Source organism: Triturus cristatus, chromosome 7, assembly GCF_964204655.1.
Source record: "Triturus cristatus chromosome 7, aTriCri1.1, whole genome shotgun sequence".
NCBI classification, from domain to species: Eukaryota; Metazoa; Chordata; class Amphibia; order Caudata; family Salamandridae; genus Triturus; species Triturus cristatus.
In genome coordinates this window covers 687234236-687255927 of record NC_140590.1, presented here as the reverse complement: position 1 = coordinate 687255927, position 21692 = coordinate 687234236, and the positions used below count along the sequence as shown (strand labels likewise).

At 42.2% G+C, this 21692-nt stretch overlaps 1 long non-coding RNA gene across 1 annotated transcript in view; it reads left to right on the top strand.

Annotated features, from left to right (window-relative positions):
* LOC146810342 (uncharacterized) overlaps positions 1 to 21285 on the top strand; it is a 174596-nt gene extending 153311 nt beyond the window's left edge. Inside the window, exon 2 of the long non-coding RNA XR_014966579.1 lies at positions 17433 to 21285. This is a non-coding gene — a long non-coding RNA (uncharacterized LOC146810342). The remainder of the gene's footprint in view (positions 1 to 17432) is intronic.
* Positions 21286 to 21692: the final 407 nt, after the last annotated feature.

Genomic DNA, 21692 nt, shown 5'->3' with positions numbered 1-21692 from the left:
AAATGGGCCCTAGTGTATGGTGAGTGTATGTGCGTGTAACTGTGAAATTACTCTATCCGTGGAAGTAGGGAGATTTTATATAAGGGTGGGCGTAGTGGGCGTAGTGGGGCTACGTGAAGCAGCACGTAGTGTGCCCAAATCTACGCACACTACGCGCTTCGCGTAGCCCCACTACGTGCCACCCACCTCCCGCCCGCCCTTCTTTTAAATAATATAAGCAATGAAAAATAAAGTAAAGTAAGTCGACTTACCCGTAAGCGCGGCGTCTCCGGGGCTCCCTCTTTCTGTTTCTAATTTCTTCTGGCAAATGCGCATGCGCGGACGCCCGCGCATGCGCATTTCTCGCGAGAAATGCGCATGCACGGGTGTCCGCGCATGCGCATTTGCCAGAAGAAATTGGAAACAGAAAGAGGGAGCCCCGGAGACGCCGCGCTTACGGGTAAGTCGACTTACTTTAATTTATTTTTCATTGCTTATATTATTAAAAGGAGGGCAGGCGGGAGGTGGGTGGCGGGTGGCAAGCAGCTACGCTTCGCCCTCGGCGTGTGCGTAGCGCTGCCCTGCTTCGCCTACTTCGGAAAGTGCGAAGCAGGCAGCGCTACGTACACTACATGGGCGAAGCGTAGTGCTACGCCCGGGGTTAATTTTATACACCCCAATCTGCATCATGCCTACCCGACAGGTATTTTTTTCTGATCCACTAGAGTCTTGTGGGATCACAACATTTTTTGATGATTTATTTTCTTTTTGGCATGTACAGTGTCTTTCTGGCACAAAAGGGGGTGGTGATGGACGGAGCATCAGAACCAATCAAACACTCACACCCAGTCAACAGATCTGGGTTTGATCCATCACCGTTCTTTAGCCCACTCTGCCACCCCAGTTCAGACATGGCCATATGCAAATCAGTCTGACCCTGTGCATCATGGGAACAGTCCAGCCCGAACTGCCAAGCCATGCCTTCCCTGGACCGGAAACAAGCTTCCTAGGACCGGTTTCTGGCATTTCAGCCGTCTTCAGCCAGGCTTGCTTGAATCCAGTGGCAAAGTGAGCAAGGGACTCACGTCTGAGCATACCCTGCCAACTTATGGCGAACAAAGCGTTACGAAAGGGGGTGGTGATGGACGGAGCATCAGAACCAATCAAACACTCACACCCAGTCAACAGATCTGGGTGTGATCCATCACCGTTCTTTAGCCCACTCGGCCACCCCAGTTCAGACATGGCCATATGCAAATCAGTCTGACCCTGTGCATCATGGGAACAGTCCAGCCCGAACTGCCAAGCCATGCCTTCCCTGGACCGGAAACAAGCTTCCTAGGACCTAGGATCAAACCCAGATCTGTTGACTGGGTGTGAGTGTTTGATTGGTTCTGATGCAAGGGACTCACGTCTTACTTGCCTGGGGCAGTAGGCCGCCTGAGAAAGTAGATGTATTCTTACCATGGATACAGGCCTTACATTTTGCACATTTTACAAAACCATCCTTTCTTTTTAGCCATGTTTTGGGTGCCTGCATCTGTGTCGTTGGTAGCATATTAGAGACCAGTGATTGTTTCAGAGATTTTGCTTTTCTGAACGTTATTAGAGGTTTACGCCCCACTAGCTTCTTTAGTATAGGGTCATTTGCAATGATGTGCCAATGCTTTTGTAGAATCTTACGCAAGCTGCCCTCTTGGATATTGTAATTAGTAATTAATCTACACTGGTCATCATTCACAGTGGCTCGCATGTCTGGCTGCTGCTCCCGGCTAAAGAGTATTTGTTCCCTTGATTTCTTTTGTGCTTTCACAATTGCTGTTTCGACCCATGCCCGGGGATACGCTCTTGCTGAGAAGCGTTCCCTCAAGCATCCTAGTTCTACATTTAAGTCTTGAGTATTGCTGCAATTCCTCATAGCCCTAAGGCATTCGCCATAGGGAATGCTTCTCACCAAGTTCTTCGGGTGGAAGCTAGAGGCATGCAGCAAGGTGTTGCCATCTGTGGCTTTACGATACAGTTTTGACTCTAACTTGTCATTCGCAATGAAGACAGTCACGTCCAAGAAATTAACACTGATCTCACTGATATCATATGTTAGTTTTAGATTCAGCTCATTAACCTGTAGGTCATTGACAAAATTGCTGGCACTCTCTCGGCATCCCCTCCAAATGACAAATAAGTCGTCGATGTAACGACACCAAAAAATCACGTTATCTTGCCATTCTCTCGAAAACTGCGTTTGGACCACCTGCTCCTCCCACCAGCCCATATGCAAATTCGCATAGCTGGGGGCGAAGCAGGTGCCCATCGCAGTCCCGCATATTTGGTGGAACAGTTCACCATTGAAAAGAAAATAGTTGTTACTTAGGCAAGTAGAGATCATTGTTAGCAGCATCTGGGTGTGGTGCCATAGCTGTAATGGCCTTTCTCCCAAATAGTGTTTCACGGCATTAAGGCCATCTGCATGCCTAATGCTCGTGTACAAAGTTGTAGCATCAATTGTCATCAAAAGATAGTCTGGTTCCCACGGTATGTCGTAGATTTTGCGCAGGAAGTCGCCCGTGTCCTGAATAAAGGACGGGAGCTTCTTCACCATAGGGGCTAAAAAGAAATCAACATACTTGGAGGTATTTTCAAAGGCACTTGCAATTGCCGAAATAATCGGCCTGCCAGGGGGGTTTTCCATGTTCTTATGCACTTTGGGTATTAGATACAGTACCGGTGTTGTTGGGTTGTTGATTTTTAGAAATAGCATTTCATCATTGCTGATCAAACCATGCTTAAACCAATCCAATAATAGGTCATTGTATTTTTCATGGCTGGCATTCATCGTACTGCTGCTAACTTTTACATAGTTAGATTTATTGTTTAATTGCTTGTACGCTTCTTTAAGGTATTGATCTTTTCCCCATAGGACCACATTGCCCCCTTTGTCCGCATCACGGACAATACATGCGTCATTATTAGTTAGTTTTTTCACTAAAGCATGGTACTCTTTATCACGTTTGGTAAATGCATGTTTTTTTGCTTTTAATGTGCAACATAGGTTTTTGACATCATTAACCACTAGATCATTGTACACATCTACAGAGTCCCTGCTGGTCATTGGGGTAAATTTTGATTTTAACTTGAAACTAGTGGGTGCCCTTTGCTCAATCTCCAGATTTTCATTGTGTCCATGGTCGAGTCCTGGCATGTCATCAAATTTTATTTAAAAATGTGACGTGTTTGCCTTAAATTTTGAAATCGGTACATTAATGACCCTTTATAATTTATAGGTAGACTTGAGGCATGAAATTGTCAGGATAATACATTAACTGTCTTGAATGTAACCATGAGAGCTGATACACGAGATAATTTCGTAAAGAACTACCAGTCTGTTTTCACTATCTATGATTTTGTAGTTCGTCACGTGTCACGCAATCACTGTTTTGTTTAAAAATGGCTGATAACTTTATGTGAATCGTTAGTGAACAAGCCTGTTCTACAGGCGAAACGCGTCTAACGTTTGTGCTGACATTAAAAATATTGTGCGCAACAGACAAGTCGTCGACTTTCCTTTTTCTAAAAGGAACCCTTCCGTTGATATTTGCGGGCCGGGCTTTGGCGGTCCGCTCGTCGACGCGCCCTCTGTTTTGGAGGTGGTGGGCATACCGGAGCACCTGGGAAAGAAATATATATATATAGATAGATATATATATAGCTATACACACACACATGTGCTGTACAGTACCTAAAAAGGTTCTGTATGACTTTAATATACCCCACTTAAATTGGCCATTGAGTACCTGAGGACCGTGATTTGAAAGCATTTTAATGTGCCGAGTGTGAGACCTGGATCGGACCAACTAACTATTCTTTATTGCCATTAAGATGTGCCTCTGAGACTTCTTAATCAACACTAAACAGCACTTAACGAATAACACACTAATAAAAATATCACCAGAAGCAGTCCAGGGCTTGGGAGGGAGACACATCCCTAGTCCAGATATTACTGTATAAGGGACACTAAAAGGGATGGGACAGAAGGATTCATATGGCCTCTTTTAGCTCTGCAAACCCATTACACCTGTGCTGGTTTGATAAGTCCACAGACCTGGGCAATGGACATAGGCTATCAATGATTTGATGTGACATACGCCATAAGCTAGCAGGTACACATGAATTTCATTAAGGAATATAAAAATGGTTTCCCTTTGCAACTTGTACAGCATGTTATCTCTGGAGGATGCTAAGTGCCTGTGATGAAATGTTGGCATGTTTTCTTCTCAGATGCTGCTGGATTTTCATAGTAAATGTTTATGATTTCAAGTTTATCTGATTTCTTATAGATAAGATGTGCTGAAAATTGAGAAGAGTCTGGTGTCAGTGCAATACTTCGATTCAGTCAGCGACTTCTTGTTGGTCTATCTAAGATCTTAGGTGTGACCTTATAGAAAAACCAGAGAACCCTCTGCAGAAAGCCATTCACATAGAAACAGCCAGACATTGTAAAATAGGAGCAGCCAAGGTTTGCGGTCTCCTTTCTGCTCTGAGGATGGGGTCTCGCGGCCTTCATTCTACCCAGCCTAGACCATGGTATGGTTACCTTATGTTATGAGATGTTGCATCATGTTTTGTTAGGAAGTCCCTATTTTCAAGGATAAGGGACACAACAGTGCTTGTTTACGTGAAAGAGCTTCTGGGTCCGAGGTGAGTCGGCTAACTCATTAATTCATTTAGCGTTAATTGGGAGCAGAAGGCTATAGTTTAAAAACTCAATTGAAGAAAGTATTTGTTGTTTAGTCCAGTTTCTAGGGAGAGAGGTCAGACAGGGACACGGAATCCGAAAACCTCTGGGGTATGTCGCTGCCCCAAAACAGCGTCTGGAGTCTCCCGCACCAGGCGGTCGGGATCTGTCCACAGTTTACAGGAGGCCGGCATTACACATTTTGGAAGCACACAGCGTAAATGTGCTCGGTTCTATTATCACATTATGTTCGGTATGGCACGGAGCGCAGTATTTCCATTAACGGATCGGATGTCAGAAGCCCGTGTCTGGGTGGGTGGGGTGACACATGCAAGGCGAGGTGGATCGCTCAAGGTCAAACCGAGAGAGGGCGGCAGAGCAGGGATTGCAGCTCCACCGAGTCGGAGATTAAAGATCTTGTTTGTGATGTCTGCAGAGCTGAGACTCGTGGGATCAAAGCGTGATGTCAGCCAATCAACAGGCCAGGTTTCATCAGATCACTTTCTCTGACAGAACCATTCTCACTGAGAACGACTCATTCAAGCAAAGGGCAATTAAATACGTTAAACTTAATAGAAATAAACGATTCCTCTAATAATTCATTTATAAGGTTACCATTGCAGAGAAAGGCCAAATACCTCACTAGCAGACTAATAGCGCTGCTGATAGGCGCTCGTAAATCAGAGAGGAGAACATGCTAACATGGGTTATGTCTGACTTATTTCAAGTGGAGGGCAGCTCTTACTAGCCCAGGGCGAAGTTAAGCCCCATTTCGGATTCCAGATCAGCCTAGCTTTGGGAGATGAGTATTACTAATTTTAAATAAAAGCAAGACATGCATTCATCAAAAGTTTATGATTGTTCAAGACTTTAAAGGAGGACATGAGATGCTTGCAAAAGTACTGCGCTTGGAAGAGATATACTTGCAAGGATGATATCGGCGCCCCACGGATACCCTTCCAACGGTTCAATGCTTTTAAATGTGCAACTGACCACGTGTTTCAATTGCGTAAGGAGCATTTGTCAAGGCACAAATGGACCTTAAGTAGGTCTGGGTGAAATGTAAATTTCGCAGGCATAATTTGTGTTATTTTGTAGAAATTTGCATTTCTGCTTCTAATGCAAAGTTCCTGAAATTACACCGTTATGCCATGTTGTGTTATCAATCACACACCATTCATGGTAAAAAGGTACTGCAAACGTGCCACTTGCGGTAAAGGTTTACTACAGACAGACAGGAACACCTGAAGACGAGCGACTATTGTTCATGGTGCTTTTTTCGCTTTGGACTATTTGTTTAGCATGAAACATGCCCTTGCATCAGAAACTCATGCTAGGATGCATTTTCCTCTAAAATATAGAGCTAAATGGCAAGTTGCCTTTCACATAATTTTGTAGAATTTGGAAATTATGCACATTTTACACTCCCCTTACCTTGACAAAGTGCCTGATTTAGATTTTGACGAAGGGGTTACTCCGTCACAACAGTGACTGGTATGCCATCCGCCGAAATATAATTCTCTTGACGTTCTATGGGAATTATATTTCAGTGGGCTGGATATCCGTCACCGTTGTGATGGAGTAACCAATCTGCCAAAATCTAAATCAGGCCCCAAGACTCCTTCTGGATCCAGAACACGTGAGTAGCCACACAGTTAGAACGCTGAGATGTTATCTCTGGAGAGCCGTCTTTGTTCTTTAGGAGAGCTGGCTATTTTGTTTCATGGAGGAGCAGTGGCTGTGTCTGATGCACATGCTTCCCGGGACTATTTAACAACCATCCTTCCATGTCTGGAAACACTGTATCCCGGGGGACCCACTGGCCTCTTTGTGGAGTAATAAGAGCATGCCTCCCTTAGCAGCCTGGTTGCCAGAATACTGTAACTGGACCACAACGATGGCCTACTTGGCACAGCCAGGCCCGACTCTCAAGAGCTCCATCAACATGGAGATCCCGAAAGCACAATTCTATAACTCATTGACTCATAAATAGAGCTCCCGGTTTTATGGTATTTATTTTTTTGTAATTTCCGTCTGTATTTATCCATATTTATTTTTTGTCAACTTTATCTGTATTTATCCATATTTATTATGGGTATTGTGAACACAATAAAACTGAAACTGGTATATTTCCACATTTATTTCCCCAATAAATATGCGGTCATGCTTCAATGCCTGCAGTTTCAGTGATATGAACACTGGCAGAAGATAAATCAATGCACTTCAATGAAAATATGCACATTTCAGTATCAGTGTTGTGCATATCTTCTGTTTAAGCTTCTTTACTAAAATGTCTTTCATTTTTAACTCTTACCTATCAATCCACACAGTTATTGGCCTGGCAGTCATGCCAAAGTGTATTTAGAATCACTCAAAAAGCACCCAATTTCCGTTTTTATCCACATTTAAAAAAAAAATACGGACAAGAAAAGAAATGGTTTTCTGTCTGTATTTATCTGTAAACATCAGTAAAAACGGAAAACAGGGAGCCTTACTCATAAACTAAGATCATTTTGGTAAAAGCTTGGCCCATTCAGCCTGGGAATACAATTTTTTGTTTGCGGTTGGAGGCAGCCAAAGCCTCACAAGCTTCAAGAGGGTCTCCTCCTGAACTTGAGGCTGTGTGAATATGTATTCCCAAAGTCTAAGGAGATTCCTATCCTATCTGAGAAACATTCTGCCCTACTCGCTCTGCAGCACAGAACCATATGCTTTTAGACCATACGCAGTGGCTCAAAAGTGTAAAGAAGTTTAGTTTTGGGATCAGCACGCCCCAGGCTAGATCTGCATCGCAATGCCCCATGATAAGGGAATTTTTTCAACTTCTCCTAGCAAATCACTGAATGTCCGCTCTGATAGACAAAGAGAACCCTGACCTCAACAGCAAGGTACGGGAGGAGTATAGTGTTTTGGGGGGGCTAAGAATATTTTAACCATATAATTTACAAAATTATATATCTGCACTTTTATTCAACTTATAGCTAGCTTTTACGTCACTTTATTTAAAGTCGCTCTCTTAAAATATTGATTTGGAGTCCTTGATACTTGTTACCTATATATACTGTACTGGCAGGGCCGGACTGGGAACCACAACCAGCCCAGGCAAAGTGCTTGGCCGGCTCACCGGGTGGGGGGAGTAGGGTGCCGACGAGCTCTTTGCCAGGGCCGGTTTTCGGCCGATTTTGTTACAGGGCCGATTTTGCAGCTGTGCTGCAAAAACGTCCCTGTGACAAAAACGGCCCCCAGGGGCCCAAAACCGGCCCTCACCCATGCAGCGCACCGGGGGATTGCCCGGTGCCCGCTACGGCCCTGTGTACTGGTGAGGAATTGCAGTAGATTTCACAATAAAAAACTGGCATTACTTTTAACTACCCCAGACCGGCTCTTCGTTCTCTACTCCTATAAGCAGTACTTGGTTCGCCATGGTTTCAGGCGAGCCCCACTGGCACTCATTTTTTGGGACCAGGACTTATTTTTCATTTTTAGACTTTGACTCCGTAATGGAGAGGGACAAGCCAAAGAGGGTGAATAAGGGGGAAGAGAAATAGGGGAAAAAGTGATGAAGGGAATAGGCAGGTTTGAAAAGAACGTGCACGAGTCAGATAAAGGGGCATAGGGTATACAGTGGCGACTGAATGAGGCATGAAGCAGAATCAAGACTAGACAGTCTTGGCATTTGGTAACCAAAATATTTGGCAAAGACACCCATGCTCTCCTGAGCAAAACATTGGACCCCGGGACAAAATCTTTTACAAATTAAGCACTGCTCATAAGATGACAATGACTCAGTGTTTGCTATGAGAGAAACTCAAATTGTCTATGAAGTGGGGAGCCGGACCAATACAGTAACTTTATTTTCTTGATTAACCATTTAATCAGAGTCCTAGTGCCTTGACACCACCCCGTTTCTCCTGATTGTTATGATACAATGCTAAAGATACTTCATTAAATTGATATTTTTGTTTGAATAAGACCTGTGACTACACAGTTCATACATATTGTGTGTTAATGACAGTGTTGTATTTGCATTGCATCTTACTAAACCTTGACTCCTACATCAATGCGGCCTGTGTCTCCTTGGCCCTGCAGGTTCAACATTTCATCTCAGCCCAAGCACAGAGTATCCTGGACTGAAGGGAGGACACAAAAGCACTTGAGGCCTTGCAAGGGATCCTGAAACTGGTCCTTGTAACTCTGGTTTTGAATATTTATTTTTGTGTATTACACAGGTATGAACTGACAGGGACATGTGACGTCACCAGTTAATTGCTTCAGAATATCAAATTACAAAGGAGCCTTGAATGCTTGTGGCAATCCAAGGCACCCGTCTTTCAAATGCAACTCGAATCATGTGTGTTGAGCAGACGACGATAGCGCCAATTCCAGCTGTAACCACAGACATACCACGCAGCACACCCATGCAGAACATGGACGAGCTTTACCCCCTTATTGGATAAAAAAATGAAAAATCGACGTCGCTGCTCATCTGTCAAATTTGAAATCAGAAAACCTGTTACCAATACCAAGTCGAATCGAAATTAAGAGAGAATTACTCCAATGCTGACTTGAAGAAAGACAGACCGAAGCCTCTGGTGCGATGCACATTCAGAGAAGAAAACCAACAGGTCAGTTTCGGTAATAGTTCAGCGATCCGCAGTCTTGCATTACCACCAACCAAAAATGTCTCTTACTCTTGTCACATGCCAGTACCACCCACACAGGTCAAGGAAACATCGGCCAAGGGAAGATGAAGGGATCCGATCACTCCAGACACTTCTTGGGAAATAAATAATATTTTATTGAGTGTGTGTGCACGTATATTTTAGTGCTGGTGAAAAGGTGTCCTAGAAATTAACCAGTAACGTTGTCTTTTGCAGTGACACATTGGCACACGGTCCTGTATCTAACCTCAAGGTCAGAGATTGCTTTATCAGATCCCCATAGGGGGACCTCATCTGAATCTTGTTTACTCGGCTGATCGTAGGAGTGGGATGTGAAACAGGAAACTTATTGCGTAAAATGAAACCCAAGGGCATTTTATCGCGTTAAAAGATTTCATTCGTTGTGCTAATGAAACTTGTAGCCTCCTTTTTTCCTCTATGCAAAAATAATCCACACACCATTGGGCCTGGGCAGTGCAGGTTCAGGTTAATCAGTGGTGTCCCATCGTTATGGTGAAGACTACCACACTTGTGTGGACAGTTAACTTTGTCTCAGAACCTGCTCTGCACTGGTGCTGCACCAGTGAGCTGCAGAGGATTTGATATTCTGGCTGGGTCGGAAGGATGGAGACAATTATGATTGTTCAGTGTAACTTTGCAATACCATTTTTAGGTTTAGTGTAAGAACAGCATTAGTTGTTGAGGTTGCCTCATGTGATCAAAGATGTCTTGAATAAAATATAAGTACATACAGGGGCTTTTAGTTAGCCCCCTTCAAACACTGGTTTGTGCAGCTGTTATTTATATGTTGCGTCTGCTCACCACAGCATACAACAGGAGAGATTGGGTCAGCCCATTTCAGCCATTGGCTCTCTTTCACTATGACTTACAGCATTTGTCTGACCACATTTGCACTTCAGTTCCAAGGCTGGTGGACCAATAACTTGCCATTGCTTTTTTTATTTTCATTTCAATATTTTTTGTTCTCCTTGTGCGTTTAAACTGTCTTCGGGTTACAATAATTCTCAGCAAAATTACCTTTTCCCTTGTGCCAATAAGCATCATCATTTCCAACGACATGCATTAATGCTAAACAGTTTTGCTATGCCTGCACCATACTGTTATTTTAAAATTATGTGTACTGTTCTTTTAAAATCATATCTGCTGGTTAATTTCGTTCAAATGTAAAATTGTTATAGTAAGCAAATGGCCATCACATTTAGGCGGAAGCATGTTTTCCTTTTCACTTCTTTGTATTTTTGGGGCATGTGCATAAAAAAAAAAATCCATTGCATCTGTTTGACGAGGCCAGACCTATGAACAGGAAACAAAACTGAGCATGCAATATTTGCCGTGCATTGTTTTATTATGTGCAAGATTTATTTATTTAACCTCATTATGCATTTTTGTTACTCTGTTTGATAGCATGGGTTTAGCTAGAAGTAAGAACAGACAACTTTGCAGGGCATATTTTTTATTTTTTGAGAATATGTATGAAATGCAAAAACAATTTCACCTGCTTGTCAAGGCCAGACTCACAGCACGTTTTTAATTGTGAACATTAAAAAAAAACTGAGCATGCACTATATTTGCTGTGCATTGTTTTATTATATGCAGGTTGTATTTTCTTAAGCTCAGTTAAGCGTTTTTTTTTTGTTCTTCTTTTAGCATTGACTTAGGCAGACGTCTGACTAGACAACTATACAGGCACATTTCTTGTAACAGTAAAATCTCGAAAATAGAAAATTCTGATGTGTGAGCATTGGCAATTGTCATTTGACTCCAATTTTATTGGGGCCATGATATATATCCCCTAAGCCCCAAAAGGAAATCAACCCTCTTCAGAGAAAATAATTGATGGGTATCTCTCACCCCTCCTCTAATGCATTATAATCTAGTACATGGGCACTGTTAGGAGTCATAGCACTCTGTCAGGAAGTCTCTAGTCTGCAGATGGGGATAAATCGAGCCTCTGTTTTGTTCCCCAAATCAGTACACAGACACAATGGTTGTTATTTTAGTGTCATAACATTATTTATTTTGTAGCATGTATTTACAAATCTGTGTTGCAGAAGAAAGATTATTGTTATGAACAACTCATCACATCAAGTTAAATATTAGAAAAGCGCCTATTATATTTCATCACAAACTTCTAACCAGATGATCTAGTTCCTCCTCAAGGTGTCTACTTTAAATAGCTGCTTTGGTTACGAAACCTAAAGTATGCCATTCCATGCATATTTTCCCTGTGTACTTTCTGTCGTCATCAGTAGAGTGGTGTGAAACCTGTGTAATTTGCTGTAGCAGAATAATGCAAATTTGCAGCAAATTAAACAAAATTATGCATAGTCACACAAAATGCATCTTTTACTAAAAGATTACCTGAGCAGTCTGTTTGCATACAAATTCGAAATGAAAATGTAATTTTGAGTTACTTCCTGGTCACCCGCATTCAAAACATTTGCTGCGAATGTTTGAACTAATAGTTTTGTACTAAAAAATTACCTGAATGGTCCAATCTACTTGAGGTATTTGTTGATTGTTTATGGTAACAGAACTGCTTCTTGCATTCAAAACAATGCCACTTGCGTTTGGATTTGTAGTTTCATTCTCAAAAATTCCCCGAATGGTTTGCTCGGGTAAAGAAATCTACCTGAAATGCTGCTAGTGATAAAAAATTACCCAAAGGGTACATCTTGAATTAAAATTTCTACCCAAAACTATGTGATGTGGCATAATGGCATAATCTCTGTAATATTGCATACATTTTTTTCACAAACTTACCATTACAACAGTTACGCCAATGTAATTGCAATTTCACCTAGGCGTAGTCATCGGGTCAGTAATCAGCAATACAGCCCTTTAGCATCTGGTCCATTTGTCAAGCTCCGCCCCTGTACTGGTACTAATGATGTCCTATGGAGCAAAGAGGGATCACTTGTGCTCTGCTCATGTTTCGCTGCAAAAATGTGCAAACAATGCCTATTTGCAGAAGCGCAGGGAAACTACGGAAGATTATGTTTCTTTTCCCCGGATTGTGCGGAATTCACATAATTTTCTTTCATGTTATTATGGGAAAGTTCAGAAAAATTACATGAAATTACGAGTAATTATGCAAAATGCAAATCTGTCATTTTGTACAATATTTTAGCGTCAAATGCATCATGTCCATTTTTGCCGTGAGTATACAAAAGCGCTGAGAGCACCTGCTTCAAGGCCATCTACCCTTGCAGCCATGGCTGCAACGCATGCACCAGAGAAGTGGAAAGTTTTCCTTCTCTGTCTTGCTAGCAAGAATGGTATCAGAGAACATGGGGTTTCTAAACTGAAAACATGATGTTCAAGCACACACTTGTTAGTGTTACCATTCAAAAGGTTAGTCTGCGTTTCAAGGACTCTGTCTCTCACTTGTGAGCTTTAATATTAAATGGAGCATTATTTATATGCAATATGGCATGTTTACAGCATAAATTACTATCAAGTGACGGTCTTGAGACACACAACAGAATGGTTGAGACTATCAGGCTAGATTACAGAAAACAGTGTAATGTTGAGGTATGAGTTCAGTGGGAAACCATTAATCCATATATAATGGTTTCATACCTTAATATAATTTGTTTTATACCATTTATATAGCACTTTGTACCCGTTGCAGGTATCCAAAATGCATTATCTGATGGGTTGCACATTACACCCTGGGGTGGCTTGGGTCTATGAACCTATGTGAGAAGCATTTTGGTGTCCTGCATGAGTGACCAGAGTGGTGCTTTTGTCTTGTTCAGATGCAGTTCCTAGAAGGATCATGGATGAGGAATTGGGCAGATAGCTTAGCTTATTGCATGTATGATTTGCTGGTGTTTGTAATTTCCTCTGCAACTCCTGTGCTACGTCCATGGTTTCAATATACTTTCTAAACTTTTCCTCAGGCTACCTGCAATTAGAGACTGTATATTTGTTTTCTTACATATTTACGCTACACGTAAAATAGGGGACATTGAGATAGATTCTAGTTTTGAACCCGAAATTAGAATCTAAAATAATAAGGTTAGCGCATAGAGCATCTCAGAAGAGGCACCTTAGCTGCTCTTACCCCGCTGTGGTTGGGCGGCACGCCCCCTGCCCCCACTGAAGTGGTAGTGCCATGATTTTGGTGTGCTTGGCCGCGGTTTGCATGGATTTGTGGGTTAGAGGTTGCGTCCTGCGATCCTTTCTTCCTTCTAAGGTTATGAAATGAACACCATTTCTTATAGGTTAATCATAATTGTAAGTAAAAAGTTTTCAACTTTACAAACAAAAAAATGCAGTTTGTACTACGAGACTTACTCACAATAAAAGGTATCAATAAGTGCATGATACCAACTATTTCTCACCTCAAAGATGTTTCATCTTTTTTAAGCGCCACACACAGCTGGAAGCCATCCCAGAGCGCTGTGCATGAGGGGTGGGTGGCTACACAAGATACAGGTCGAGCTGCAGCGATGTTCAGTGGGGCCAGTTGTTGACAAACTCATAGACATATTTAGGGGTCACCATAGATCTTTGCGTGGAAAGGCGGTCTCCATCTAGCCTCTGTTAAGTGTGCATACGTAATATTTATTTCAAAATGCACTTAACAAGAGTTGTGCACACAATTAATACATAAATAACTGGGGGTACCAAATCCCACTATATTTGATGAAATCCGCAAAATGGACCACTGCCAAGGTGTGAGGCGTCAGGGGGCTGTTTCCTTGGTTTATGTCCGATGTTGAGCCGGGTGATGAAACCATGTGCTCAATGCGACCCACGTCCATTTTCTTTCCTGTCTGTGCAGTGCTTGAGTCTAAAGAGCATGGGCTGCATGCCAAGACCCTCCCAACTCAGCATGTGTTTCCGATTTCGAAATGTCCCAATGAAAATCTTTAATCATCTCACACCTGATTTTTTTTTCCTATGGTAGGGGGTGCATATAAATGGAAGGGGCTTGTGGTTGTTGAGGGTTTCGAGGCGTTGAGGGCAGGGCAAACAATTGCCATTGCAGAATATTGCTTAGAGATTGAAAAATGTCACCTTAAATAAAGGCAGCTGGCGAAGTCGATTTATCACATGCAGGGAGCGGGCTGTGCTCATAAGTCATTGCTGTGGCTCCAGAGTAAACGTGTGCAGCTATAATCCCCCGTTGATGCATTAATCCAATTTACGTCTGAGCTCCTCTCTACAAATTGTGCACTAACAATGTTTTGTAGAAAATGGTTGTTAAAGGAGACGTTAGACTTTTTTTAAGCAGAAAAGAGGCTTGCTCAGAAAGCATAGAGGGTGAAGTCTGCAAACGAGACTTGTTATGGCTTTGCTTGGTTATGGCCAAGCGAGATATGGCTAAGGCCTGGGAGGGCACGCATGTGTCCTCATTGGAGGGTTGGAGGAAGGGGCGAGTCCACTGCCTCAGTCTGGGACATCCCATATACATTGCGTGGTGATGGTTACAGAAAGACAGCAGGATTTGGCAAGAATGGGCCAAATACCGTGAGGGGCGGGGGGAATCCAACTTGAGCCCTGTCAAAGAAGATGGCGGTCACTGGATAATGAAATATAATTGTTGAAAGCACAGATTGTCTAGGGGCGGAGGGGAAGGGAACCGCCTGTTTGTCCTCGTGGTAGGATTCCTTTATGGACTGATGTACTGAGATCCAGTCGCGGCTCCTGGTGGGAGTGCTGCGGGGCGGTGGGGTGAGGCGGGGGAAGATCAGGGTGGGGGGTAGTAAACTCCGGCTTAAGGCCGAACGGAGTTCAGTTAAGAAATAAATAAATAAAAAAAGCGAATTCCATTGCGCAATCGGCATTGCATTTTTTTTCTGTAAATGCTGGTTTATTATACACTATAAAAAATTCAATAAAAAGTTTTGTTTTTAAAAAAATGAATTGAGGCCTGCCTACAATAGTGCTACCCGCTGTAAAGCGTTTCAACCTGTCATCAAGAATAGTAAGTGATATATAAACGCACCTACATACAATACAATTCAGAAGTTCAGGGGAACATGTTTTGTAGCTTACTGAGTAACAAGAATTTTGTGGTATATAAGCTTATCTTTAGGCATTGCCCAACATAATTTTATATACAACAGGAAGCTCTGCTTACTCCATCTTACAGTGGTGCCAGGATACCAGTTTTGACTCTCTGTTGCACTCCACAAGTGACAACTTCTTTCATTCATTCCTTGCTGCTCTTAGTCAGAGTCCGATCTGCTTTTCCAAAAACGTGATTAGCATCAACAATATTGCAACTTACCCCCTGTTCCATATTTCTCTGTTATCTCAAATGTACTTTATTGAGTTGAAATATAGAAACATTCATAGGCCATCATTAAAGGAGGGTTGAGAGTTGAGAGGACATGACCCCCACTCAGACTTTACCTAATAGTTTCAAGTGAACCTCCACCAAAACACAAGAGAGATGTACAAGCTCATGACATTGCCCACTCCAAGGCGCATCCAACGTATTGCTCCATGCAAGGACTGGGACATAAAAAGAAAAGGGATATGACAGAGGATCAAAGGGAAAAGACAAAAATGATGTGAGATGGGGCAATGGGGAAGTGCAGGAAGGAGAATATGTCCTGAAAAATATTCACCTATAAATCTTTCAGAGAAATAAATACAGTATGATAAAACCACACAAAGAAACAAAAGAAACTCCTCAGAAAGTGGAAAGGATCATTTAAGTATTTCAATTTTTGTTAAATGGATAGGTAAATATGACCTGGCAACTTCATAGTTAATAAAACTATATGATTGTCACCATTCACCACTTTAAGGGGCAGATTTATGAGCCCCTTGCGCCACTTTTGCGTCACTTTTCCCATGTTAAAAGTGACGCAAAAGTGGCGCAAGGGGCTCATAAATCTGCCCCTAAGTTTGGTAGCGCTCCTAATGGAAGCTGAAATCACCAATGTCAAAGGTCATTCCTCAGTACTTTGAGCTGTTACCTCGTGTGCTGTGGCTCTGAAAATGAACTCTGGAAGCACCGATACTCGCTGCACTTCAATTTGAAAGCCTCCTGTCAAGATATTACTACTCTGATGTCCTTCTGAGAACGTCTTGAAACCCATCACGTTACATTGAAGCTGACCTTTTTGGTAAGAGTAATGAATGACCCTTTTTGGCAGCCTGTTTCTCTGATGTAGATTGCTCCAATCCACACAACCTCCTCCCCGACCACGCTTCCTCCGCAAGTCTTGGCCAAAGTTTGTTCTATGATCAGTCACGATTATCCATTCCTTTACTAACAACTCGTACCTGATGAATGCTGCCTCTTCCACTTTTACACTGTTACAGTTTCGTAATAGAATCATATTTCTGATTGTACAATTCTAGGGTAGAGCTTTGCTTTATAAAACTGCAAAATAAGTAAGATAAATGGTTGCTCTCTTCAATATAGGATTGTATATAGCTGGGTCGGCGAGGCAGACAATCACAGATCTCTGGACAGGTTTCGGGGGACTTGACCATTTTTCTAAACTAGAGTCTGTTAATGTTTTTCATCACTGCAGTGAATTCTGTCATGGACATACCTTTATCAAAGACATCTTGCATCACCACAATAAGATCCTGATGGTCAGAAGTGGGGGAACCCTACTGGCCTGCAATGTGTTGACCTTGCTAGCATTATTCTGTTTTTCAGGGTGCTTTCCAACCGGGCCATTTCCCAAAACAGTTAAAAAAATTTAATTCCAACATTATCTGACCTCCATTCCAGACAAGTTCATGCTTGTCTCCACTCTGCCAAGCCACACATTCATTGTCGCTGTTAAAGCCTCCATGCAGGGAATTGTGGTCTCCAGGTTAGCCGTCCTTGATTGTATAGCTGTGACTGCTTCCTTAACTGTCCGCAGATGCATAGTAACACCCTAATATTGCTAACATCTCCTTCTCGCCTTTGAGTAATTCAGTGGTGGCTATTTCTCCAACATTGCCCATGAAAGCTTCCTCAGTGTTTGTTATTTATTATTGATTAATGTTTACCATTTTTTACTTGTCTCCCTTTCACCTCCAATTCACTCTTTCTTTTAACCTTCCTCTGACAGGTCTGTGGATTAGCCAAACTTTGTGTAAAATGGACCCTTACTCCATCTAAGAAAGACGCTCCTTGTTCACTCCTTCACCTGCTGGACGGAAGACAAGGATCAATCTAGACTCTTGTACACCAGCCTCTACCACCTGTGCAGAGAGATCTCACCAACTCCAGATGAATTCTGCAAGGCTGCCACAGCCCTCAGAGGCCAACACACCAATCTCCCAGCTTTCACCTGCGCCAGACTGCTTCCTTTAGCCACCTGGTGCCATTTGGTTCCCCACGGTTTTCCAGGGTAAGAGCTTTACATCCCTTAGTACGGACTGCTATGTACGGTAAACCAAAAACTAATGAACTGGTCCAACCATCTCACCACAGCCCCACCTCTTTTACCCAAGAGTTTTATTGGGCAAGGAGCACCAAGTGGATGCAGGAGCTTCCAGTCTCTGCCCCTCACAGAACCCTCCTTTAATTTATTATGTATCTGTGGATAGACAGCCTATCTCTTTGCCCCTGGCTGATAATCCTCCATTTTTTCCAGCAAGCAATAGCATGTAATCAGCCTACCTGGAAAGCAAACTAGCCACGTTTGGGGACAACACCTGGAGTTTGGATATTACCAGGCAAAAAATGTGCAACTGTGGAAACACCAGAAGACAATGCTTCTCCGTTTATGCTTCCAGGATCCGGAACAACATGCCGAGCAACATCAGATGAGCACCGACTCTCCTATAATTCAGAAACTCGTAAAGATGCACCTCTTCAAGGAGCACTTCCACTGACCTGACAGTTGTAGTGCTCCTACACTTAACCTTATATAAATACATTGTATTTTCCTGAGTTCCATGCGCCCTGCTCAGCACTCCATCATTCTCGAGCTGGGTCTGTACTGTGTCAACTTATACATACATAGACAAATCTTGGGCCTTGAAGAAATTAAAATAAATATGAAAATGAGGACATTCTTTAGTCAAGAGGTATCAATTCATTTTATTTACAATATCTAACACCACATAATCTAGTATAATATGGAAATATGGGGTATTCTTACCCACTATGCTTTTCTTAGTTTGGATGCATAAAAAGAAATATCGACAGGAAATGAAATTTAATAGGAGGAGTGTTCAAAGCCCAGATATCAGCGACTTCTTTCAAAGAGATGAAGCACGGAAGCATAGGCAGAGTAGCCAACAGCCAAAGAGTTGGCAACAATATAATCACTGGTACAGTGTTAAATTAATGTTTCTTTCTTGGAATATAATTTTTACTAAAAGCAAAAAAATTCTACCTCTATCTTAACTTTTCACCCTCTGCCTGACTGCCTCCTCGTATCTGTTTTTCTTGACCCAGAAGAATAAGGTAATGGATTGAGGATAAGTTTTATTATATGCTTGTAACATAGAAAGTGAAAATGTATTTCCAGCATGCTATTCGCTGATGGTAACTCACTGTGACTGAAGTTGGGCGCAGAAGAACGTAGAACGGGGATTCAGACGGAGAGAGAGGGGGCGATGAGAGAGAGAGACAAAAAGAGAGAGGGACAGAGAGAGCGACATAAACAGAGAGAGTGAGTGAGTGAGAGAGAGAGAGAGAGAGAGAGGCGGGGGGGAGAGGGTACTCTCGAAGCATCACCCACAACACTGAATTTAGGACTGGAGTGTGTCTACCAGTCCAGTCACACCCCTGTTTGCAGAGAGCCTCTCTGATGAGGTGCAAGTGAATCTCTCACTTCAAAAAGAGAAAACAAACAACTAAAAACTGTTCTCAGTTATGTTCCTTGGAATTTGTGTCGCATGCTTCTGCCTTTGATATAACTAGACTGAACAGATGAATGCTGTACATTGTTCCACAAGCAGTGAAGTGTATATTCCCTTATGGGTATGCAAAGACATGGGTTTTGCAACATCATATACTTTTTTTAAAATAAAACTTCACCATCTTTTCAATCTGCGAAAATAGCAGAGCTATACAAGAAGGATACACAAAGAGGCAACTTTAGTGGGCCGGTGGGCCAGCTTTAATGGGCCTATAAAGTAGCAGGAAAACGTCCCCACTGGCACTCTGGGATATGAAAGGTGGCAGGTACGCTATCACAACTCGATTGCTGCACAATACAACTCTCGGATGTCAGGGATCTGGCCCTCTAAAGTGCTGAATGTCCGGTGATGAGGAATTGTCAGAACATGGTTGGCCGTCAAGCAGCGGTTCATCACTCTCTATTTTCTCCTGGCAATTGCACCCTTTAAGAAAGAACAGACAAAGGCACAGAGTGTGGGAGAATTTAACCCTTGCAGATAGAGCAGAGCCTCAGCACATCTTCTGATACCACAAGCTCGAAATAGAGGTATTAACAACCTCTTAGAGAGTACCAGATAATAGGGAGTACACCAAAACTATGCCGCAAGACCCTATTTTCTTCTATCTGGACAGCAAGAGTGTTAGAAAAGCCCCTAATACCAGCCCCATAGGTAACAATCGGTAAACATTTGCTCCTAAAGACTTCCAAAAGAGGAGCCAAAGGTTTTTTACCAATGTGTGAGGCTAAGTTATAGAAATAGCCCGCAGCCTTTGAAAACATTTGGGAGGTTTTATATCTGCAGAGGTCCAAGCTACACCTAGCATTAAAAACCATCCCAAATAAGAAATATCCTGTGTAGGAGCAACAAGACAGCCCTGCAGAAAGACACTCTTCATTTTCATGGATGTGGGGCCACAAATCACAGTAAAAGTTTTGGAATATTTGTACCTAATCTCAAAAAATCCATGAAGTTAACGAACACTTAAAAAAGGGTATTGAGGCTCTTATGTGTTCTCCCAAGCAAAACAGCGTCATCTGCATAAAGTAATGCCAGGGCTTTTTTCTTACCCACATAGGGTACATCAGCATTACAGGTAGATAACACATCCTCGAGGTCATTGATGTACAGTGGGAATAAAATAGGGACCAATACGCACCCTTGGCGAACACCCTTTTCCAATGGAAAACTGCTGGTGCATTTCCCAGCATAGCCAAATCTAACAGATGCTGAGAGATCAAAATGCAGGGCCCTCAAAAATTAAACATGCCCTCGATCCACCCCCTTACCCTCCAGCAAGGTCCAGCAGTTTAGCTCTTACCACTGTCAAATCCGCTCAACGGGTCCATAAAGGCTAGGCAAAGGGAGCCCTGCTTTGAGATGGTATATTTGCTAATAAGCAAATCCAAATGTAGGTATTGCTCCACAGTGCCCAGCCCTTCCCGGAACCCATATGTCACCTCCAACAGTATGTTCCACTCTCTGACCCAAAACAAACGCTTCAACACCACCCTCCCTGCAATTTTAACAGCCAAATCCAACAGGGAGATTGGGCGATAACAACTAGGAGACTGCAAATCACCCTTTTTTTTAAAATATGCACGATAGTAGCAGTGAAATAATGCAGCCTAAGGAGAAAAGACATCTTAAACGCTTTTTAGTTTGCACTTCTCATTCAGTAAAATAAAATTCTTAATTTTATTTAAGCATAACAAAATAAATCACACATATCATAAATGAGCATTTTATAAGGCTGTCAGTGATGTTACACAGAAATGTTCAACTTCAACTGTGGCCTACTACCACAATTTCAAAAAGTAGCAACATGTAAACTATTTCTAAAAATCACTAATGTAAATTGATTTTGATTAATAAATGATCTTTATAATGTTATGCACTTATACTGAAAGTTACCTACATGTAACTCTTTGCGTATATGAGTTGTACCAATGTCCAATTTGTGATGACACTTTGCAATGAAATTGATGGAAATCCTTAATTTTATCGTTCGTTTTTATGACATTTCTTAATAATAAAAGGCAATAAAATTAATAAAACATGTTAAATTCACTATTTGATTAGTCCTACTGTTTCTACCTAATCAAGCACACTTTTACGGTGCTGGTACATAAACATTTTTTTGTTTCAGTGACTTTTTTTTAGACGTATGCAAAGTGCACATTTATGTTTTTCATTGTCAAGATAGGTTTAAGTGTTGTGCAAGGTAAGATCAGCTTTCACACTGCATCACTGCCTTTTAACATTCCCGACCTGCACTCTGGAAGGTATTTTGAGAGAAAGTAGCTCCCCTTCAGTGATAGATTTCTTGAGTCTGTTTCATCAAATGCCCTCCAACCACCTAGCGCTCTACATGTTAAAGCTTGTTCTTTATTTGGACAGGCTTGTCCCAATCCATTCGGAGTTCTGTCTTTGTAAAGGTTAGTCCAGGTCAACTCTTGTTCACAGGTAAAATCTCT